Genomic DNA, 26,289 nt, shown 5'->3' with positions numbered 1-26,289 from the left:
GACCTTTGAGGTCGGAGAGCTCATGTTGATTGAGAAGAGACTCCCTTTCGGGGGCGAAGATCCATTCATGGAAGAGATTTTGCGGGTTAAAGTTTTCAGGAATTTGAAAACCCAGACGTGGACCTCTATGATGGAACAACCGACCCGAGACACCATCTTACTAGTAACTTTAAAAGCCGAATGTACTTGGCTGACGTGTCGGATGCAACTCGTGGCAAAGCTTTCCCAACGACGTTAACTAAAGCGGCAATGAAGTGGTTTGACAGTCTACGACCTAGGTCCATAACTTGTTTCGAAGACCTTGCAAGGAGTCGTTTTACCCGGTTTTTCATCCTGAAGATAAGGTCAAAGACGCTACAAGCCTTTTAGTGATCAAATACGAGGTTGGACAAACCCTTCGAGCTTTTATGGAAATATTCAGCAAGATCTGTCTAGAGATTTAAAATTTGCCTACCGAAGCTGCCATCATGGAAAGTAGTTAATGGCCTGAAAGAAGGTTTGTTCTCCTAATCCATGTTGAAGAGGCACTCGACCTTCCTGTACAAAGTGCAAGAACGAGCGAAAAAATATATCAACATGGAAGAAAATGTTCGATTAAGAGAGCCTGTCCCAAAACACGTGTCGGTGGTATTCTGGATAAAAAAGACAATTTTTAATGCAAAACAATTGCGGGAGTATCGTGTCAGACGTCATGTGAGTTAATTACGTTTATTTAATCTTCAATTCTAATATACGACTTAGTATAAATTGTATCCTTGAGATAATTGAAAATTCAAAAGAAGAAATGAGATATTTGTTTGTGAGGTTGTGAGATAGAATTTCTGTAATTATTTTAATATTTATTTTTAAATTAGGTAATTAAAAAAATAAAAGCAATAAAAAATATAATTTTGTCACTTTTATTATTTTTACCTTATTTTACTTATTTTAGAGTAAAAATTATTTTTAAATTAATTTGTCTAAAATTTTAATAATAGACATATAAATTTGTTATTCTGACAATACTTTTGTTACATATTAATGTATTCATCTAAACCCTAAACCCTAAACCCTTTTACCTCATGTGCAATAATAAAAGTACAATTATACAGCTTATGTTTCTTTTTTTAATAAAATCCAGTTAAATGGCTATGAAATTTAAGAAAGAATTAAGTATTCAAGAAGTTATAATCAACAAAGTGTTAGTTTCGTTATTATTATGAAATAGGTATACAAAAGTGCACTCTTTTTCCATGATAAAACTTTTTTAATTTTATTTTCATGTTAACGTAACCCTGTTTGGGTATTCGTTGGGCCTTTTGGGCCGGTATGTATCATGTTTTAGTTATTATTATCATTATTGTTAGATGGGGACTAAGTCCAAAGAGAAATAAGAGTTACAAAACTATCCCAATTCATTTATTTGGAATAAATAATTCGACTGCAAAAAATATTATTGAATCTGAAATAAAAAAGTTCAAACATTTAATCATAATAATTAATACAATATAATATTTATCTGATTAAACCCCTTTATCTAATTAATCTGACCATTTTTTTATTCATGTGTATTTAGAGAAATAATATATTTATATTTCTATTTATATTTAAATTTTTTTTTTTTGCATATTACAGTATGGGCAAAATAAGAGAGGATGGTAAAGTACTCGTTAGTAGCTAGAAATAGACAAGAAAACAATCAGAGAAGAAATGTGAACATGTTTCAGTTGCAATGGAGAAAAATGAGGGTGTTTATACAGTGACGTTAGTAGCTAGAAATAAACAAGAAAACAATCAGAGAAGAAATGTGAACATATTTCAGTTGCAATGGAGAAAAATGAGGGTGTTTATACAGTGACGAATGATTTAATTATTGTTCTAGTAGGATAGTGGGTAGTGGCAGAGAAAAAGCCTCGTAATCCATGCGTATCATAATAATTAGGCTTTAGGCTTAAGAATTTGAAACAAAAAAGTATGGATGTAAAGGCGGAAATTGGAGTGGACTGCACTCTACACACACGAACAGTATATAATGGGTATAATTTTTTCTTCTACACTCTCCAATTCAACTTTGTCCCTTCGTGAAATGATTGGTCATGTACATGTTAATATTATATTTATTGAACTATATTATATGTGATAGGGGGGTCTATCTATCTATTCGTACACTCACCAAAATTAAGACCACGTTCTCTATTACATCATGCAAAACTCATTAGCATAGGAGTGCGCATATGGGTCACAAATGACAAACCTGTTCACATCATTTTCATTCTTTTACATGGATTTAGTTTTTTCCTACTCAATAAAGTTATAAAAATCGCTATTTAGTTGTTGTCTAAATACTTTAGGCGTTACAGAGACGAAATTTAAGAATATTTATTTGGTTTATATTTTTGTGAATTGTGTATTAATAAAAATAAAAAAAATACAAACATTTGTTATGTTTAGATTTATTTAAATACAACTACTCTATGTCTGACGTGTTTGATTTTAGTATTGACTTATATTATATTTTTAAAATAAATTTAAAAATAATATATATTATTAATTGTTAATTATTACTAAAACACTAATTAAAATACTATAAATAATTAAGAAACATTAAAAATGACCAGTCCATATGAAATGTGAAATTAGATTTACGGCGTATATACAACTCTAATTTACTCTCTTACCTTAAGAATTGGACAAAAAAATATATGAAGCATATTATTATTATTATTATTATTATTATTATTATTATTATTATTATTATTATTTTAATAATGCTTTAATTTAATAGTCATGACTAAATAAGTATTAATCATATGTGTTATTTTATTTAAGAATAGTTATTGATAGATTTATCTAACATGTATCTTTTAAGGTATATGATAAATTATTCATTCTTATTAAAAAATATAAACATTTTACTTTAAAAAATCACATAACAAATATATTAAAAACTTAATTTTATAAGTTTTTAATAAAAAAAATTAAATTCATAATCTTAATTTGTGCTATTAAAAAGATATTAGTTAATTCCTAATTTTATTAATTTTGACATAGATTTTATAATAGTTTTTGGATAGTCATAATTTTGATAGCATGGATTAAATAATTGAATCAATTTAGCTTAATTTACAAAATTCAATTATGCTATATGTATAAAAAAATTATTCATAGTATAAAAAATATATATTTAGCGATTCATAATTTTTTTTTATTAAGCTATTATTATAAAACAGTTTTATTATTTGATTATTCTATTATGATAAATTTGATTATTTTAGTAATTAATTATTTAATTAAAAAATATATAAAATAATATAAATAAATATATACAAATATATGATAATAATTTAATATATAACCGATTTTTATTATATATGTGATATTTTTTGAATTATTTTAGAGGATAAGATAAGGTTTACACAATATTCATAAAAGCTAAATTGGTCACCTGAATCACCAATTTTTTATTTACATAACGTGTGCACTGTGTTTTTTTATTTCTTCCCATTCTCCTTCTAGTGGTTATTGTTATCTAGATTTAAACGATTGATGGTAATTAATTATAATAAGAATACATAAAGAGTAGAATACACAAAATTAACTACAAAATATGTATTTTTGCTATAATTAATTACTATAAATATTAAACTAATAAAATAAAAAAAAATCTAAGTAACAGATTAACAGTTATCACAACATTTTTTAGTATTTTTTTTATGTTTTATTTTTATTCATGTTAAGAGGGTGAAATAAGAATAATTAGGAGAAAGTGAAATAAGAAGCAGGAAAAGAGAGAGAATTTTGACCGTGATACGTATTCTTACTAAGAGGATAGAAAAAGATGAATGATGAGAATGTTAAACAAGAAGGAGAAAATAAAGAAGAAAAAGAAGAAGAAGATGATGACGACAAAGAAGAAGAGGAGGAGGGAGAGTTTTAAATTGTGTAGAATTTATGTAACACAAAAAATTTCTTAATTGATACAGAAATTTTTTCATTTTTACCCAGAAATTTTTTAACTGTGATATCATTCCTAACTAAATGAAGTGGTATTGATATCCTTTTTTAGTTCGGAAACACATTTAAATATATTTTGTTGGTTGAATGAGTTAAAATTTTAGATTTATGATTCTTTATTTAAAGATTTGTTGTGTCTTTTATAAAAAAAATATCTATGTTGTTTTCAGCTAAATCATGTATTTTTGTTATTATTGAATTGATTGTATGGTATTGAACTAATATATATGAAATTTGGTCATTCTTATGTCATTTGTAATAATTTGATATATCTTTTAAATTTAAAATATATTTAAATATATTTTATTAGTTAAGTAAGTCAAGGTTGTAATAAAAAACTGAATATTATACAAATTTTAAAGAATACCTTCGTACCTAGTTGAATTGGATCAACCAAATTGTGCATGTAAACAGAACGCCTCATCTTCATTATTTCACTCAAACAACCTTTAACTCTCTCAGGTTAATTGCACATTTATCAGCTTTCCAAGAAGTATAAACACCATATAATTTTCACCTCGATAATGCCTACTTTATCCCATCACTCTTATGAATTATTTATTTACAATTCCACTAGGCTAAGATTATTTTGCTGATGTTAGATCCTTCTAACACCGCCATTCTACAACCTTCGCGGATATCTATATATACGTACATAACTTTCACGAGTTGTAATAACATAATATCAATCACTCTTATCTATTCTTCTTTACACATATTTTCCACACTTCACTTGATTTTTTTTATAAAAAAAAAAAATCATGGTGCTGATCCAAGAAGAAATGGATCCGTCCTATGTTCAATTGACCAATACAGAAGACGAGGAAATTGATGCTACCTTGACAGCGGAAGATGAAACGATAGACTATGAGGTTCTGAAGAAGCGCATATGGAAAGACCGTGTCCTTCTCCAGAAGATGAAGGAGAAATTTAAGAAGGACGAATCTGAAAACAAAGAAGCCAAGCAAGAAGCGTCTAGGAAGAAAAAGATGTCTAGGGCACAAGACTCCGTCCTCAAATACATGGTCAAGATCATGAAGGTTTGCAAAGCTCGTGGATTTGTATATGGCATCGTCCCTGAAAAAGGTATGGAATTACACCATTCTTTCTTTTAAAATAAGCTTTTTTTTATTTTATTTTTTAATTAAAAATTAACTATGCATAATTAAAAAGTTTAATTTGAGAGGAGGAATAATAATTACGTAAAATTATTTTCATATAAAATTAATAATAATAAAATAATTATTTAATTAAATATATTAAATTATTTAAAAATTCTCTTAATTATAAATTCAATTATATTTGAGTTTTTATTTAACAATTAATACAAAAATAATTTTAATATTTTTCTATGTTTTTATTAAAAAATATTTTATTTCTGTCATACTTCCGTCTTCATTTTAATATTAAAATATTTTGATTATAATTCATAGGTAAGCCGGTTACTGGCAGCTCAGATAGTTTGCGAGAATGGTGGAAAGAAGATATTAGATTTGACCAAAATGCTCCTACAGCAATTGCAAAATATTTACCGTTACTTGAAAAGGGATAGTTAGATGAGTCGTCAAGCATACACCTTCTCCATGATCTTCAAGATGCAACACTAGGATCTCTTCTTTCATCACTGATGCAACACTGTATGCCGCCACAAAGGAGGTATCCTTTGGATAAAGGCGTGGCCCCGCCGTGGTGGCCTAATGGGTCAGAGGTATGGTGGGGTCAACAGGGCCTTTTGGCTCAAGAACAGGGACCACCACCGTATAAGAAACCCCATGATTTGAAGAAGGCATGGAAGGTTTCGGTTTTGGCTTCAGTTATAAAGCACATGTCCCCTGACTTGGAAAAATTGAGAAGGCTTGTGACTCAATCAAAGACCTTACAAGATAGGATGACTGCCAAAGATAGCGCTACTTGGTCCAAAGTTGTGAACAAAGAAGAAACTTTGTTGAAACTTACCAACAAATGTCTTAAGATTTCTCCTTCTTCATCTAAGGACGAAGAGAATAATAAGGAAGACGACGAGGGAGAAACTGAAGTTTTTGAGTCATCCTCAATAAATTCTATTAATAATTCTCTTGATCATGTTTTGTTTGGTGGTGGTGGCAGTAGCAGCACTGGAGATAGTGAAAAAAGAAAGTGTAATTTTGATAGTAATAATAATGATAATAGTTTTGTGGACAAACTACTGTATACATGTCAGAACATAGATTGTCCACAAAGCCATTTGTCTATGGGATTTAGAGACAAGAATTCAAGGATGGACCACGAGTCGATGTGCGCTTTTCGCAGTGCCAATCATCAGGGAAGTAACAGCAGCAATAAGAATTCGAAGGCTTTCCATGATTACCCGTCGAGTGAGGAGAGGATGACAAGTGTTGGAGATTGGATGAATATGGAGGTAGCTAAGGCCAACAACAACAATAACAATAATAATAACTTTGGTGACACTGATTTTGGTGATATTGATATTATGAATGGAATGGAAGAGATTGCGGGTGAAGCTTCTGGTGAGGACAATTTAGAGGACAATTTAGAGTTGTGGCTGAATGACATTGAAGATTGTGAGTTACTTGCAGCATTAGAGATGGTTAAAGCAAATAGCGTGATGGATTCCACTCATCAGAATATACCATAATCCACCATTAATAAAGCATGATCATATTTCCTCACATGACGGCCATCTTCTTGACAAAGAAGCAACTACTTCATCACTTTGGGACTATACTACTACTTCCTTTAAGAGCAACAACATTTAATAATTAATTTTATATGTTTAAGAATAGTGCAGTTTTTATGTATTATTAATTAATTATTAGTTTTCTCTACTATCAGTCTATCACATTGTCATACACAATTTGCTCACATATGATTCTGATTAGATTGATTAATTACCTGATGTGAGCTATCTATAGTTATAGCATCCAAAAAATGTTCATGTTATATGAAATATTGGTATTTTTAAATAAAATGTTATATTGTTATGGATATGATTAAGGTTAGTAGATGATTAAAGTAAACAATTTTGATATTAATTATATGTGCTTTGAAATGTAATATTGGTATTAATTATATGTGCTTTGAAATACTTTAAAGTTAGTAGATGATTAAAGTAAACAATTTTCTAAGAGAAATGTTAGGAGTAAAACTTTTTTTAACACATTTAGCCATATCTTATTTTTTATTGTTAAGAATTAAGATTTAGTATTTAGAGTTTAAAATTTTGTTAGTCATGTAACACAAAAACATGTTTTTTAAACAATTCATGCATATAGAAAAATTAAAAAATATTTTAGAAAAAAAAATTAAGGACTCCTCCCACTTAATATATAAAAGGATTTTATCTATCTCTACATTGAAACAGAACACTTCATTGAGTTCTATACCCAGGCAGAAAAATATAATGGTTGTAAATGAATATTCACGACTAAATTTCATTGCGACAGTGAAAAATATAAAACAAGGTTGATTGATAAAGGGTAAGGGATTCAACTAAGTGGTTGGAGTGGATTAGATGTAAACCTTTGGCAAGAGTAAAAAACTCTAGGAATATTACTGGGATTGGCACCACAAAAGGTGATATTTGAAACAACACATTGCACGTGGTATTAGAGGAAGCAAACAACAGATTACACATGGTATTAGATTGTCTGTGTATAACGGTAAGAATGGTGATTGATGATCAAATAGATGAGACAACTATCTGGCTTTGGTCTTGTGAATATCTAGCATATAGTCATAACAGTTGGATGATAAAGGTGGATGTTAGTTAGTCATACAAATTACATTAGTTTGTATGACAGAATTGGAACGTATGATTTTGTTTGTTGTGTGTGTTTGGTATATAGCCTCAGTCACATCTTCATGAATATTCTCATTTGAATAGAGTATTTTATATAATTTGAGTAAATATTTAAATTAATTTTCAAATATTATAAATTAAATATTTTGGTAATTAACAATTTTTTATTATTTTAAAGTTTTTAGACGAATTTATTTTTCTGTAAAAGGAACTGATTTATTTAAACCTAATTATCTTGCAATAAAATTTGTTAAAAAATTATTTATTCAATATGCATATTAAAATTTTATTAAAAATAATAATAATAATGTGTCTAATCAAAATAATTCTTGAAGATTTTATAATAATAAAAATTTATTAAAAATTAAATTGTCTAATTTAAAGTTCTTTAGAAATTAATTTAAGTGCTTAGTTTTATAAATTTTTACTCATTAAAAAAAATAATTAAGTAGCAACTTCAAAAATATTTTAGTTATGTTATTTTTAATATGTTTGTATTTTTTTATTTCTCTATCTATTAAATGTTTACTTTTTGTTTTTCTTAATATCACTTAAGTTCTGTTTATTTTCATATATTATACATGTTTGTTTATTTTAGCATAGATGTTTACTTTTTCATATAAAATATAAAGTAACAATGTGGATGTGTTTATTTTTTCATATAAAATACTTTAGAAACAATGTGGATATAAGAGGTAAAAGAAAATTATGCAATAAGAATAGGAGAGCATTTAAAAAAAAAAATTTCAAAGCATCTCTTTGAGTAGTCTATTAAATATAGTTATTAGAATTGAATTAATAATTGACCTAATTAAAATATTAGATTATTGAGTTACCAATTCAATCGTATAGAGTTGGTGACCCAATTATAATTAAGTAATTATATAGAATTAAATTTTATTATTTTTATAATAAATATTTTTTAAATTTTGGTTTTTGTATTAAGTATTATTGTTAGATTTCAATAATTTATTAATTAATTTATATCTATTACATGCTTCACGTATTTATTCAAAAAAATTATATAATCATAGAAAAAATGTTATAATTAATAAAAGATATTTGACCTTTTTAAATTTGAAATATTTAATAAATTTAATATTTATTTAAATAATAGTGTATAATTAAAAAATTCTAACCTTGAGAAAAAATGAATAAAAAAACTAAAATTAAAATTAAGTTTAACGAATATAAAATAATTTAATTAAAAAGGATATATAATATATACAATAATTAACATACAAGTTTATAAGATGTAGCCTTGCCTAGTGGCAAAGTTACCTGAACTAAGTCACCTGAGCCTCATTCCAGATTTAAACCAAGTTACAGTCAGTTTTTGAATTTATTTCATAACTCCTTGAAGTCTTATGTCAACCAAAAGTGTTTATAATGCTTGAAGTGGAAAAGGAGATTACATGCGCGTGGTGTGCTGATTCAAGCACGTACGTGTCAAGTGGGTTTTTCTTTTTATGTTAGTGGTGGCTACTTAGATAATAATGCCTTCACGTAAAATTGAAAAATGTTAGAGATGATGAACATTTATTGTTTTTGATCATTATTTAGCTATATCAATTTAATTGTTTTAGTCTAATAATTCATAATATATTTTATCTATATTTTTTATCATTGATAACTAAATAATAAATTCTAATAATTTTAGAGCATTAAAATTACATGCAAAACGATAATTGCCTCGTATTCAATTATGATCTTTACACCACGGCATGCATATAAGACGCAACTACATTTTGGGACTAACTACTACTTCGTTTAAGAGCAACCAAATTTAATAGTTAATTTTACATGTTTCTAAGAATGTTGTAGTAATAATTTTAGAAAAATCAGCAAAGAGCCACTTCTTTAGAAAATTTGGTAAAAAATTTAATTTTTAACCTAATGTTTCTAAAATTTGATGGAAATATATTGGACTCATCTAGATTCTATTCAAATAGAGTTTCAGCTTTATGTCATGTCATTTGGTTAAATAACAGAGCTTAGGAACATGTTCGATTTTGTAAAATCCGTTTTATATTATAAAGTTTTGTTGAGCATACCACCTTATAAGTTATATAATTAGTCTCTTGTTGAAATGTGTATGCATCTGAAAATTGAGTCACATATTTTGGACACATCAACTTTTTGTTTACCACAAGTTTTAAATAAAAGCTTTCCAAGATTTCAAGATATATAAAACTGGAAGTTGGTGCTTTAAAGTCAGAAAATTTGATTTTTGTGCAAAAAACTATTAAACTTCTAAAATTTATAACTTTCAATTCATAACTCAAACAACTCTAAAATTTTTAGACAAACCAATGGACATATCAAAATTTCATAAAAAATTATTTCTGAAATTTTTAGGCAAACAAGCGGACATATCAAAGTTTTATAAAAAAATTGGTTTAAATCAAATTAATGGTCTAGAATAGGAGCAATCAGGGACGGTTTTAAGTATATTGTTGTGGGGCACTTGTTCCACTACAATTTGAAATTTTTTTGAGTAGTATATGATAATAATATTTATTTGTTCTCATTAAATTATTAAATTTGACCCCACAATAAATTTTTACTCAATTTTTGGTACTTAATCGTCAATTTAAAAATTTTATATTAAATATTCGTTAGAATGATCAATTCTCAGATTTAAACAAAATTAGTGTTCTTTCTTAAAAATCAACTCAAAAGAATATTATTTATTTTCTTTTAAAATTAACTTTAATTTTGCATAGCAACTGTATTAATTGAAAGAACTTTTTTAACTATGAATATCAATAAGAGTCGGCTTCTAATTGTATTGGAAAGTGAATTTCTAAATAATTGTTTAGTAATATATATAGAAAGAGAAATTTTGATAATAGTGTTAAAAGAAAAATTACTTAATTTTTTAAAAATATAAAACCTAAAACAATAGAATTTTAAATTATATATTATTATTATTTAAATTACTATTTTATTATTTTAATTTATATATTAGATATTTTGAAGGCTAATCGTATTTTACAATAACAAAATATAAGCATAACAATAATTATGCTACATGTACATAAAAAATAACTATCCATAAAAAATATATATTAAAATATAAAATATATATTAAAAATAAATTAAATAATATATGTATTTATACACAGATATATAATAGTTAATAGATAATTTAATATTTAATTTTTTATATACATATACTAATTTTATTATGAAAATTATTATTATGTTATATAAATTTTCTCCTATTATCAAATAAATATTATTGAAATAAAACAGAAGACATGTTAAAGTTTTATAAAAATTTGGTTTCTGAAATGTTTAGGCAAACCAGAACACATATTAAAGTTTTATAAAAAATTGGTTTCATTCAAATTGATAATGTAAAATAGGAGCAATAGTTGGAACAATTTCACTAAAAATTTGCAGCTGCACTAACAATTTTGCAGAAAATAGCATAGCAGCCACCTTTTTATAAACACCATTAAAAATCTATTTTTAGCCTAAAGCTTCCAATCTTTGGTCAGATTATACTCAACACACTTGAGTTTCAAATAAAATAAGTTTTAGGTTCATATAATGTCACTTGGTTAATTAATTGTTAATGGGAAGTGATGCCTTATTTTTATGAACCAGTTCAGAATTTTTAGCGAATAACTCATTTTTTAAGTAACCTAATTAAATCTACAAAATAGCTCTGAACATAAAATTTATACTCAATTAAATTATATTTATGAACTTTCAGAATCTCTTTGGTAACAACTTAAGATGTTAAGTAAATCGAAAGTTTTAGTGGCTGAAAAATAACATTACAGAATTGAAAAAATAAAAAAATTCAACCACGACTACTAAATTTTGAAAAATTATATCTCCCAAACCACTTGACCAAATTCTTTAAAATTTTTATGGGATAATCTTGACTTCTTGAAACTTATTAAAAAATAATTTTGCTCATAAATAATTTAAAAAATGTGGCTAAAAATATATTATTAAATAATTAAAATAAAAAATTAGAGAGATGACTAAAAGTGCTAACCAAAAATAATAAATTATGCTTGCCATTAATTTTTTCTCTTTTGATAAATAGAAAAATAAGTTCGTTTGTGTCTTTTGTATCGGTTATAAACATATTTTTTCTCTTAGTTTTTATATCTATTATTATATAAAAATAATTCAATATTTATATAACAAGTTTTATTTCATCTTTAAGTTTAAAGAATGTGAAGTAATTTTTTGAAATTACTAATTAAGAAATTAAAGATTTTTTTGAATTCTAAAACTAAAAGAGTATATTATCACTAACTTAATAACAAATCTATGTAAGGACAAATATATTTTCTAAAGATAGCTCTAATTGTATTTTAAAACCACAATTCTTATCGTCTTTTAGTCATCATATTATTTCGCAACAATTTATAGTGCCCAAGAGTGATGGCGTCGTGATGATGTTGATGTCTCTTCTTTTCTTTTTTTTGGCTTTAATGGAGCCAACATGTAAGTAAATCTCTCGCTAATCAGTCGCTTTTCTCAAGTTCAGATATTTTGTGACCGCTCATTAATTTTGTCGTTAGTACGTCACTATTTCCTCGCAAGTTAGTGACGGATTAGTGACAAAAAATATTTCTCGCAAAAATTCGTCGCTAATCTGTCAAATTCTTGTAGCGGTAAGCTCCAAGCTTTTTTTCTTTGGGGATGATGGTTTGGCAATAACGATGATGATGGATCCGAGTTGACCCCTACTTCTTCATTCCTTCTTTTTTCTTCTTCTTCTTTTTTCTTCGAACTCTACTTCTCTATTCTCACTCACTCACTTTTCTTACTTACAAAAAAAAAAATTAAACGAGAAAAAAGAGAAATATTTGTCTAATTACGTGTGTGTCTAAAAATCAGAAAGTAAAGTTTTCTACCAACTAAGTTTAATTTTTCTTATATTGATCTCTAATTCTTTTTATTAACAAATAGTACATAGCAATATATAAAAATTTTTCATAAGTATTTTTATCTAATCATAAATAAATGTTTGTTTATCCTTGACTCTAAATTGTCACCTGAAAAAAAATATATCAATATTTATTTATTATTTTTTTTATTATAGGACATAAAATATTTTTGACTTTGTTATTATTATTATTATTTGACTTTTGAATCTGTATTTGAACGAGATTATAATATTGTGATTGATGTAGTTTTTTTAATTTAGATGATATTTTAAAATTTATATTAGACTATAATTATGTTTTAGTATGTTTATTTATATTTTATTTATTATTTTATTATAAAACGGTTATTCTAATTGAATCACAATTAAACCGATTAAACTATAAACCAATAATTAGAGCGATTTGATAACCGGTTCAATTTTCAAAACCTTCATTGGATGTTAAAAAATCTATATATATGATAGTACATAAAAGTAAATTATTTTAAAATTTATTTGTTTTTGTCATGATATTAAAATAAAAAATATTAAGTAAATCTATTAAAATGAGTATACTTTACATATTTATTCACGAATATATTTTAAATTCATATAATAAAATTATTAGAAAAATTGATCATATTATTTATATAATGTTTTTCACTATATAAAACATGAAAATATAATTTCCTATCACTTTAATATTTAATAAAGTAAATCAATTAAAAAAAGATTCCAAAAATAAATAATTTATATATTTTATTTGATCTAAAAATAAAAAAAATTATAAAAATTTAGAATGAGATAAGTTTTTTATTTAACAAGTGTAGCACCCTTACTATTAAGATATCACGCTTCTGGATGCACCACTCAGATAACGAGGAGATTACGACAACTTACATATACTTAATAATAAAATGAGCCTTTTTAACTCGAAACAATGTCGCTATTTTCTATGAAAAACCGGAAATACGTTTTCTTAAAATCGTACATACATACAAACCAATCACAACACTTCAAATATATATATATACACACACGCACATAATAATAATAAGAGTTCTTTATACAAATAACTTACAAACATTATAATCATGACTCCTATCTATCTTTGCAAAAGTATAATTTTAATGGCAAGAAAAAATAATAACTAAGCCAATACAACAATATCATATAAACAAAAATGCAATAAACTCTTCATAAGCTTATTCGTCTGTTTACTAAAAAGATAAGGCTGTATGGGGTTGAGAACCTAACCATACGGTCTCACTAGAGGAGTTTTAGAATTGTCATAAGAAAATAGTTAAATGAAAGTTGTTTTCAATAGCAGCGATCATTGTTCGTCTTATGAACTTTTTTAAAAATCAATAGTTAATCACCCAAAATCCAATATCATACTTTTCTTATAAAGTCTTAAAGTTTACCTAAACTGTATGAATGACCATTCTGTTCCAAGCATAGGTTCATTAAATCTATGCTGAACTAGCTAGTTAGATTTTTCATACTTTGTTAAACCTCAACACAAATCAATCACGGCCTCTAGCCTATCACATAATCAAGCACGGCCTCCGGCCCAAACATAATCAGTCAGCACTCAATCCACCATAATCCAACCAACCAGTCCCAGTCACCTGTAATAATGTTCAAACATAATCAAGAGCAATTACAACCAGTATGACAATTAGCAGTTAAACATAAATATTCACATAAACAAACTAAGTACAATATTCACATAGATGCACATGATTGGTGCGAAATTTCTAGATCCACAAACTAAGTGACAAGTGCACCGGGTCGTACCAAGTAATACCTTAGATGAGTGAGGGTCGATCCCACAAGGATTGATGGATTGAGCAACAATGGTCGAATTATTCCTTAGTTAGGCAAGCAAAAAGTGATGTTTCGGGGTTCAAAAAGCATTAAATAGTACTTCAGAGAATAAGAAAGAAAACAATGGATTTGATGTAGAATATATGAAAGAAGGTAGTTATGGTATCGGAGATGCTTATTGTTATGGCTTAAGTTTTTTTACCAACTAATTTAATCATGCAAGATTCATTTCATGGCAAACTGTCAGTGACTAAATCCTAATGTTTTAGTGATTTAGTCTCCTCTAACCTAGTTAACCGCTAATATCTTGGTCACTTAATTTCGATTAGAGGGTTAAGTTCAATTCTAGTTTATAGCCACAAAACCCTAATTACCCAGATATAAAAGGATTATATGTCACATATCCCGTTAAGTCCAAGTAATTAGCAATTTAGGAGGAATTTACTTTCAAGCTGTTGTTCAAGTGAGATAACTCTTCCAAGAATCACAAGAATGCATATAGAATAAGGGTTATTCTTCTGATCTACCCAGATTCATAAAATGAAGAACGAACGTAATCTTTGAAATTGAATCAATATATTAATTAAAATAGAAGAATAATAGTCTTAATCCATAGCAATAAACAGAGCTCCTAACCTTAACCGAGGAGGTTTAGTGGCTCATGTTTCAGAGAGAAAACTAGGGTTCAGAAAATGTGAAAGTGCGGAAGTGAGAAGATCCCCCCGAAGTACTGAATCTTTTTCCTTTTATATCTAACCTAATTTGATTTGAAACTGATGAGTGGATAATTTATACGCTTTTTGGCATTGTTTTTAGGTAGTTTTTAGTATACTGTAGTTAGTTTTTATTATGTTTTTATTAGTTTTTAAATAAAAATCACATTTTTGGACTTTACTATGAGTTTATGTGTTTTTCTGTGATTTCAGGTATTTTCTGGCTGAAATTGAGAGACCTGAGCAAAAATTTGATTCAGAGGCTGAAAAAGGACTGCAGATGCTGTTGGATTCTGACCTCCCTTCACTCGAAGTGAATTTTCTAGAGCTACAGAAACCCAATTGACGCACTCTCAATTGCGTTGAAAAGTAGACATCCTGGGCTTTCCAGCAATATATAATAGTTCATACTTTGCCCGAGATTTGATGGCCCAAACCGGCGTTCCATGTCAGCATAAAAATTCTGGCGTCAAAACACCAGAACTGGCATAAAAACTGGAGTTAAACGCCCAAACTGGCACAAAAGCTGGCGTTTAACTCCAAGAAAAGTCTCTACATGTGAAAGCTTCAATGCTCAGCCCAAGCACATACCAAGTGGGCCCGGAAGAAGATTTCTGCATTAATTACTTATTTTTGTAACCCTAGGCTACTAGTTCTCTATAACTAGGACCTTTTGCTATTGTATTTTCATACCTTTTCATATACTTTTGATCTTGGAATACTTTTCATCTTTGGGAGGCTGGCCATTCGGCCATGCCTGAACCTTTTGTTCTTATGTATTTTCAACGGTGGAGTTTCTACACACCATAAATTAAGGTGTGGAGCTCTGCTGTTCTTCATGAATTAATGCAAAGTACTATTGTTTTTCTATTCAATTCACGCCTACTTCTTCTCCAAGATATACTCTCGTTCTTAATTCAGTTAAGTCAGAATGAAGGGGTGACCCGTGACAATCACCCAATCTTCGTTACTCGCTTAGCCAAGGTCGCGTGCCTGACAACCACAAAGCGATCTACATGATGTTCAACGTAGTCATTGGACGACAGCTGGAGTATACTCTCTTGGGTTTCTAATCTAAGATTAGAACCTTCGTGGTAAAGGCTAGAATTATTGGCGGCCATTCCTGAGATCCGGAAAGTCTAAACCTTGTCTGTGGTATTTCGAGTAGGATCTGGGAAGGGATGACTGTGACGAGCTTCAAACTCGCGAGTGTTGGGCGTAGTGACAGACGTAAAAGGATCAATGGATCCTATTCCAACATGATCGAGAACCGACAGATGATTAGCCGTGCGGTAACAGCGCATTTGGACCATTTTCACTGAGAGGACGGGAGGTAGCCATTGACAACGGTGAAACCCAACATAAAGCTTGCCATGGAAAGGAGTATGAATGATTGGATGAAGACAATAGGAAAGCAGAAGTTTAGGAGGAACAAAGCATCTTCATACGCTTATCTAAAATTTTCACCAATGAATTACATAAGTATCTCTATCTTATTTTATATTTTATTCATCTTTTAATTATCAATTCTCCATAACCATTTGAATCCGCCTGACTGAGATTTACAAGATGACCATAGCTTGCTTCAAGCCGACAATGTCTGTGGGATTGACCCTTACTCACGTAAGGTTTATTACTTGGACGACCCAGTACACTTGCTGGTTAGTTGTGCGAAGTTGTGACAAAGAGTTGAGATTACAATTGTGCGTACCAAGTTGTTGGTGCCATTGATGATCACAATTTCGTGCACCAAGTTTTTGGTGCCGTTGCCGGGGATTGTTCGAGTTTAGACAACTGACGGTTCATCTTGTTGCTCAGATTAGGTAATTTTATTTTGTGTTTAAGCTTTTTACTTTTTATTTTCAAAAATTTTCAAAAATTTTCAAAAATTTTTTTTTCTATTTTGTTCTTCAGAGTTTTTAAGAATGAATTCTAGAGTTTCATGATGATCTGTTGAAGTCTGGCTGGCTGTAAAGCCATGTCTAATCTCTTGGACCGAGGTTTCAACTTATCATCACAAGAGCTTGTTGATTTCTATCAATCTTGCTGTTGAAAGTAATGATCTGCTAAAGCTTGGCTGGCCATTGGCCATGTCTAGTGTTTTGGACTGGAGCTTTCACTGAAAGCTTGACTGGCTAGTAAGCCATGTCTAATTCCTGGACCGGAGTTTTAGACTAACATTACATGATTTCTGGAATTCTCATTGAAAATTTTGAAATTCCTTATTCTCTCTTTCTCCAATTAATTTTCAAAAAATTAAAAAAAAATTTCATAAAATCATAAAAATAAAAAATAATTTGTGTTTCTTGTTTAAGTCTAGTGTCAATTTTTAAGTTTGGTGTCAATTTCATGTCTTTATTTTCCTTGCATTTTTCGAATATATGAATTATGTTCTTCATTAATCTTCAAGTTGTTCTTGATGATTTCCTTGCTCTGATCTTTAAATTCTCTTGTTGTGTGTGTTTTATTGCTTTTCATATGCATTCTCAATTTGTTAGTGTCTCTAATATGAAATTTATAAGTTTGGTATCCTACATGCATTGTTTGTTTAATCTTAGTTTTCCATGATTAGTTGCATTTTGATTGTTTCTCATCATTAAAAATTCAAAAAAAAAATCTCAAAATTGTGTCTTTTCAAGTCAATAATACAGAGAATTGAAGATTCAGAACATTCAGCAGAGGAATTACACAGAAAAAGTTGGGCGTTCAAAACGCCCAGTGAGGAAGGAAAACTGGCATTTAAACGCCAGCCAAGGTACCTGGCTGGGCGTTAAACGCCCAAAAGGGTAGTATTTTGGGCGTTAAACGCCAGAATGGATACCATTCTGGGCGTTTAATGCCAGGATGGCACAAGAGGAAAGATTTTGTTTTCAATTCAAATCTTTTTCAAATTTTCATAATTTTTCAAAATCAAATCTTTTTCAAACCATATCTTTTCAATCATATCTTTTCAAAATCAATTCCTTTCCATTTTCAAAAATCCTTGCTACAATTAAAGATTTAATTCAAAATTTTCAAGTTGTTACTTGCCTATTAAAAAAGGATCAAATTTTAAATTCTAGAATCATAGCCTTTAATTTCTTGTTAGTCAAGTAATCAACTTTAATTTTAAAACTTTCCTTCTTTTTAAATTGATTTTCAATCATATCTTCTCAATCATATATTCTCAATCACATCTTTTTCAAAATAATTTTTAATCATATATTTTTTTTATTTTTGATTTCAAAATCTTTTTCAAAATCACTTAACTACTTTCTCGATTTTAATTTTCGAAAATCATCAATCAATTTTTTTAAATTTCTTTTAATTATTTCAAAATTTTTCAAAATTTAATTTCGAAAATTCTTTTCCCCCTTCTCACCTTCTTCTATTTAAGGGACTAGCACTCTTCCTCAATGTGAAATTCGGACTCTCTCTCTATAAGTTCTAATTCTCATCTCTACCTTCTCCTTCCATTCTTATTTTCCTCTGACATCTCAAAGAATCTCTATACTATGACATAGAGAATTCTATACTTTCTTCTTCTCTCTTTCATATGAGCAGGAGCAAGGACAAGGGCATTCTTGTTGAAGTTGATCCTGAACCTGAAAGGTCCTTGAAGAGAAAGCTAAGAAAAGCTAAAGCACAATTCTCTGAAGAGGACCTAACAGAAATTTTCAAACAAGAAGAAGCCATGGCAGCCGAAAATAACAACAATGCCAACAATGCAAGGAAGGTGCTTGGTGACTTTACTGTACCTACTCCCGACTTCTATGGGAGAAGCATCTCTATCCCTGCCATTGGAGCAAACAACTTTGAGCTTAAGCCTCAATTAGTTTCTCTAATGCAACAGAATTGCAAGTTTGATGGACTTCCATTAGAAGATCCTCATCAGTTCTTACCTGAATTCTTACAAATCTGTGATACTGTTAAGACCAATGGGGTTGACCCTGAGGTCTACAGACTTATGCTCTTCCCTTTTGCTATAAGAGACAGAGCTAGGATATGGTTGGATTCACAACCTAAAGAAAGCCTGAACTCTTGGGAAAAGCTAGTCAATGCCTTCTTGGCAAAGTTTTTTCCACCTCAAAAATTGAGTAAGCTTAGAGTGGAAGTCCAAACCTTCAGACAGAAGGAAGGTAAATCACTCTATGAAGCTTGGAAAAGATACAAGCAATTGATCAGAAGGTGTCCTTCTGACATGCTTTCAGAGTGGAGCATCATAGGTATCTTCTATGATGGTCTGTCTGAACTGTCCAAGATGTCATTAGACAGCTCTGCTGGAGGATCTCTTCATCTGAAGAAGACGCCTGCAGAAGCTCGGGAACTCATTGAAATGGTTGCAAATAACCAATTCATGTACACTTCTGAAAGGAATCCTGTGAATAATGGGACGAATCAGAAGAAAGGAGTTCTTGAGATTGACACTCTGAATGCCATATTAGCTCAAAACAAAATATTGACTCAGCAAGTCAATATAATTTCTCAGAGTCTGTCTGGAATGCAAGCAGCAACAGGCAGTACCAAAGAAGCTTCATCTAAAGAAGAAGCTTATGATCCTGAGAACCCAGCAATGGAAGATGTGAATTACATGGGAGAATCCTATGGAAACACCTATAATCCTTCATTGAGAAATCACCCAAATCTCTCATGGAAGGACCAACAGAGGCCTCAACAAGGCTTCAACAACAGTAATGGTGGAAGAAATAGGTTTAGCAATAGTAAGCCTTTTCCATCATCTTCTCAGCAATAGACAGAGAATTCTAAGCAGAGCTATTCTGACTTAGCAACCATAGTCTCTGATCTAATTAAAACCACTCAGAGTTTCATGACTGAAATAAGATCCTCCATTAGAAATTTGGAGGCACAAGTGGGTCATCTGAGTAAGAAAATTACTGAACTCCCTCCTAGTACTCTCCCAAGCAATACAGAAGAGAATCCAAAAAGAGAGTGCAAGGCCATCAACATTACCCACTCGGCCGAACTTGGAGAGGAGGAAGAGGCAGTGATTTCCACTGAGGAAGACCTCAATGGACGTCTATTGGCCTCAAAGGAGTTCCCTAATGAGGAACCATGGGAATCTGAGGCTCATACAGAGACCATAGAGATTCCATAGAATTTACTTCTACCATTCATGAGCTCTGATGAGTATTCTTCCTCTGAAGAGGATGAAGATGTTACTGAAGAGCAAGTTGCTAAGTACCTTGGAGCAATCATTAAGTTAAATGCCAAGTTATTTAGTAATGAGACTTGGGAGGATGAACCCCCTTGCTCACCAAAGAACTGGATGACTTGACTAGGCAGAGATTACCTCAGAAGAGACAGGATCCTGGAAAGTTCTCAATACCTTGTACCATAGGCACCATGACCTTTGAGAAGGCTCTGCGTGACCTAGGGTCAAGCATAAACCTCATGCCTCTCTCTGTAATGGAAAAGCTAGGGATCCTTGAGGTACAAGCTGCAAGAATCTCACTAGAGATGGCAGACAATTCAAGGAAACAGGCTTATGGACTTGTAGAGGATGTCTTGGTAAAGGTTGAAGACCACTACATCCCTGTTGATTTCATAATCCTAGACACTGGAAAGTGTATGGATGAATCCATCATCCTTGGCAGACCCTTCCTAGCCACAGCAAAAGCTGTGATTGATGTTGACAGAGGAGAATCAGTCCTTCAAGTGAATGAGGACTCCCTTGTATTTAAGGCTCAAGGATATCCCTCTGTAATCATGGAGAGGAAGCATGAAAAGCTTCTCTCAATGCAGAGTCAAACAGAGCCCCCACATTCAAACTCTAAGTTTGGTGTTGAGAGGCCCCAACCCTGCTCTGATTATCTGTGAGGTTCCATGAGAGCTCACTGTCAAGCTATTGACATTAAAGAAGCGCTTATTGGGAGGCAACCCAATTTTATTTAATCATATCCATTTATTTTCCATTGTTATTTTATGTTTTCTGTAGGTTGATGATCATGTGAAGTCACAAAAACAACTGAAAAAGCAAAAATAGAATGAAAAACAGTATTAAAAATAGCACACCCTGGAGAAGAAGCTTACTGGCATTTAAACACCAGTAAGGGTAGTAGAATGGGTGTTAAACGCGCAGTCTGGCACCATTCTAGGCGTTTAACGCCAGAAAGGGGGAGAAAAGCTGGCGTTAAACGCCAGAAATGGGCAGCAACCTGGCGTTTAATGCCAGGATTGGTACAGAAAGGGGCGTTTACATGCCACATGGTGCAGGGATGAGAAATCCTTGACACCTCAAGATCTGTGGACCTCACAGGATCCCCACCTACCTCCTCTCTCTCTCTCTCTCTCTCTCTTCTTCACACCCTTCCATAACACCCTTCCCCAAATACCCTTCACCAATCACCTCAATACCCCTTCCCTAAAAAACCCATCACCTATCAAATCCTACCCTCTTCTCCATAATCCCTTCACTAATCCACATCCATCCATCATAAAACCCCACCTACCTCACCATTCAAATTCAAACCACTTTCCCTCCCAAACCCAGCCATTCATGGCCAAACCCTACCCCTCTCTCCACTCCTATATAAACCCATCTTCACTCCTTCATTTTCCCACATCATACACACTACTTCTCCCCCTTGACCGAACCACAAAATCCCCTCCATCTCCTCCATTTTCTTCTTCTACTCTTTTCTTTCTTCTTTTGCTCGAGGAAGGGCAAACCTTCTAAGTTTGGTGTGGTAAAAGCGTTGCTTCTTATTTTTCCATAACCATTTATGGCATCAAAGGCCGGAGAAACCTCTAGAAAGAGGAAAGGGAAGGCAAAAGCTTCCACCTCCGAGTCATGGAAGATGGAGAGATTCATCTCAAGGGTGCATCAAGACCACTTCTATGAAGTTGTGGCCAAGAAAAAGGTGATCCCCGAGGTCCCTTTCAAGCTCAAAAAGGGTGAATATCCAGAGATCCGACATGAGATTCGAAGAAGAGGTTGGAAAATTCTCACCAACCCCATTCAACAAGTCGGGATCTTAATGGTTTAAGAGTTCTATGCCAATGCATGGATCACCAAGAACCATGATCAAAGTGTGAACCCAGACCCTAAGAATTGGCTTACAATAGTTCGGGGGAAATGCTTAGATTTCAGTCCGGAAAATGTAAGGTTGGCATTCAACTTGCCCATGATGCAAGGAGATGCACACCCCTACACTAGAAGGGTCAACTTTGATCAAATGTTAGACCAAGTCCTCATAGACATTTGTGAAGAGGGCGCTCAATGGAAGAGAGATTCAAGAGGGAAGCCGGTTCAACTAAGAAGGCATGACCTCAAGCCTGTGACTAGGGGATGGTTGGAGTTCATCCAACGCTCAATCATTTTCACTAGCAACCGGTCTGAAGTTACTATAGACCGGGCCATCGTGATCCATAGCATCATGATTGGAGAGGAAGTAGAAGTTCATGAGGTTATATCTCTAGAACTCTACAAGGTGGCGGACAAGTCCTCTACTTTGGCAAGGTTAGCCTTCCCTCATCTCATTTGTCACCTCTGCAATTCAGCCGGAATTGACATAGAGGAAGACATCTTCATTGATGAGGACAAGCCCATCACTACGAAAAGGATGGAGCAAACAAGAGATCCCACTCATGGGCAAGAGCATGAGGAAATTCCTCATCATGAAATTCCTGAGATGCCTCAAGGATGCATTTTCCTCCACAAAACTATTGGGAGCAAATCAACACCTCCCTAGGAGAATTAAGTTCCAACATGGGACAACTAAGGGTGGAGCACCAAGAGCATTCCATCCTCCTCCATGAAATTAGAAAAGACCAAAGAGTCATGAGGGAGGAGCAACAAAGGCAAGGAAGAGACATTGAGGAGCTCAAGTACTCCATAAGATCTTCAAGAGGAAGAACAAGCCGCCATCACTAAGGTGGACCCGTTCTTTAATTTCCTTGTTCTTTATTTTTCTGTTTTTCGAAAATTATGCTTTATATTTTATTTATGTTCGTGTCTTATTACATGATCATTAGTGTCTATGCCTTAAAGCTTTGAAACATCCTATGAATCCATCACCTTTCTTAAATAAAAAAATGTTTTAATTGAAAAAGAAAAAGAAGTACACGAATTTCGAATTTTAAAATAGTTTAATTATTTTGATGTGGTGGCAATACTCTTTGTTTCCTGAATGAATGCTTGAACAGTGCCTATTTTTGAATTTGTTGTTTATGAATGTTAAAATTGTTGGCTCTTGAAAGAATAATGAAAAAGGAGAAATGTTATTGATGATCTGAAAAATCATAAAAATGATTCTTGAAGCAAGAAAAAGCAGTGAAAAGCTTGCAGAAAAAAATATATGTGCGAATATATATATATATATATATATATATATATATATATAATAAGAGAGAAAAAAAAAGAGAAAGAAAAAGCCAATAGCCCTTTAAACCAAATAGCAAGGATAGAAAAAGGATCCAAGGCTCTGAGCATTAATGGATAGGAGGGCCCACAGGAATAAAATCCTGGCCTAAGCGGCTAAACCAAGCTGTCCCTAACCATGTGCTTGTGGCGTGAAGGTGTCAAGTAAAAGCTTGAGACTGAGCGGTTAAAGTCGTGGTCCAAAGCAAAAAGAGTGTGCTTAAGAACCCTGGACACCTCTAATTGGGGACTCTAGCAAAACTGAGTCACAATCTGAAAAGGTTCACCCAGTTATGTGTCTGTGGCATTTATGTATCCAGTGGTAATACTGGAAAACAAAGTGCTTAGGGCCACGGCCAAGACTCATAAAGTAGCTGTGTTCAAGAATCAACATACTGAACTAGGAGAATCAATAACACTATCTGAATTCTGAGTTCCTATAGATGCCAATCATTCTGAACTTGAAAGGATAAAGTGAGATGCCAAAACTGTTCAGAAGCAAAAAGCTAATAGCCCCGCTCATTTAATTAAGACTGATCTTCATAGATGTTTTTGGAATTCATTGTATATTCTCTTCTTTTTATCCTATTTAATTTTCAGTTGCTTGGGGACAAGCAACAATTTAAGTTTGGTGTTGTGATGAGCGGACAATTTATACGCTTTTTGGCATTGTTTTTAGGTAGTTTTTAGTATACTTTAGTTAGTTTTTATTATGTTTTTTTTAGTTTTTAAATAAAAATCACATTTCTGGACTTTACTATGAGTTTGTGTGTTTTTCTGTGATTTCAGGTATTTTCTGGCCAAAATTGAGGGACCTGAGCAAAAATCTGATTCAGAGGCTGAAAAAGGACTACAGATGCTGTTGGATTCTGACCTCTCTGCACTCGAAGTGAATTTTCTGGAGCTACAGAAGCTCGATTAGCGCGCTCTCGATTGCGTTGGAAAGTAGACATCCTGGGATTTCCAGCAATATATAATAGTCCATACTTTGCCCGAGATTTGATGGCTCAAACCGGCGTTCTAAGTCAGCATAAAAATTATGGCATCAAAACGCCAGAACTGGCATAAAAGCTGGAGTTAAACGCCCAAACTGGCACAAAAGCTGGCGTTTGACTCCAAGGAAAGTCTTTACACATGAAAGCTTCAATGCTCAGCCCAAGCACACACCAAGTGGGCCTGGAAGAAGATTTCTACATTAATTACTTATTTCTGTAACCCTAGGCTACTAGTTCTCTATAAATAGGACCTTTTGCTATTGTATTTTCATACCTTTTCATATACTTTTGATCTTGGAATACTTTTCATCTTTGGGAGGCTGGCCATTTGGCCATGCTTGGACCTTTTGTTCTTATGTATTTTCAACGGTGGAGTTTCTACACACCATAGATTAAGGTGTGGAGCTCTGCTGTTCTTCATGAATTAATGCAAAGTACTATTGTTTTTCTATTCAATTCACGCCTACTTCTTCTCCAAGATATACTCTCGTTCTTAATTCAGTTAAGTCAGAATGAAGGGGTGACCCGTGACAATCACCCAATCTTCGTTACTCACTTAGCCAAGGTCGCGTGCCTGACAACCACAAAGCGATCTACATGATGTTCAACGTAGTCATTGGACGACAACTGGAGTATACTCTCTTGGGTTTCTAATATAAGATTAGAACCTTCGTGGTAAAGGCTAGAATTATTGGTGGCCATTCCTGAGATCCGGAAAGTCTAAACCTTGTCTGTGGTATTCCGAGTAGGATCTGGGAAGGGATGACTGTGACGAGCTTCAAACTCGCGAGTGTTGGGCGTAGTGACAGACGCAAAAGGATCAATGGATCCTATTCCAACATGATCGAGAACCGACAGACGATTAGCCGTGCGGTGACATCGCATTTGGACCATTTTCACTGAGAGGACGGGAGGTAGCCATTGATAACGGTGAAACCCAACATAAAGCTTGCCATGGAAAGGAGTATGAATGATTGGATGAAGACAATAGGAAAGCAGAAGTTTAGGAGGAACAAAGCATCTTCATACGCTTATCTGAAATTCTCACTAATGAATTACATAAGTATCTCTATCTTATTTTATATTTTATTCATCTTTTAATTATCAATTCTCCATAACCATTTGAATCCGACTGACTGAGATTTACAAGATGACCATAGCTTGCTTCAAGCCGACAATCTCCGTGGGATCAACCCTTACTCACGTAAGGTTTATTACTTGGACGACCCAGTACACTTGCTGGTTAGTTGTACGAAGTTGTGACAAAGAGTTGAGATTACAATTGTGCGTACCAAGTTGTTGGCGCCATTGATGATCACAATTTCGTGCACCAGAAACAAAAGTAAAAAATAATAAATTCTAAACCAAAAACATTTTATTTGTAAATAAAAAAAACCAAAAAGAGGTAAAATGCAATAATTAAAAGTCAAATTTAGCTAAAGAAGCTCCTTTGGGTGAGGTTGATCCGCACTTCTAGCGTTCACCGTCAGAATTGGCGTTTAGCACCAGGCGAGACAGTGAGCTTTCACATGTTTCTGTCTTCCTAGCGCTAAACACTAGGCTCAAGTTATGCTCGTTGGAGTGCGAGAAAGCCAGGATTGACAGCATTTAATTTCTTCCTTTTTCTTCTGCATGAACTCTGTCAAACTCACCCGAATCTTTCCTGAAATTAATAAAACCACAAGGTGTATCAAAGTAGCATC

General features: G+C 31.8%; 1 pseudogene; it reads left to right on the top strand.

Annotated features, from left to right (window-relative positions):
• The first annotated feature begins 4,754 nt into the window (after positions 1-4,754).
• LOC107620421 (putative ETHYLENE INSENSITIVE 3-like 4 protein) lies at positions 4,755-6,628 on the top strand (annotated as a pseudogene).
• Positions 6,629-26,289: the final 19,661 nt, after the last annotated feature.

Source organism: Arachis ipaensis, chromosome B10 (genome assembly GCF_059453495.1).
Source record: "Arachis ipaensis isolate K30076 ecotype BB chromosome B10, ASM5945349v1, whole genome shotgun sequence".
Taxonomy (NCBI): domain Eukaryota; kingdom Viridiplantae; phylum Streptophyta; class Magnoliopsida; order Fabales; family Fabaceae; genus Arachis; species Arachis ipaensis.
The sequence above is the reverse complement of the archived record's forward strand: the minus strand, read 5'-3'. Positions and strand labels throughout refer to the sequence as shown.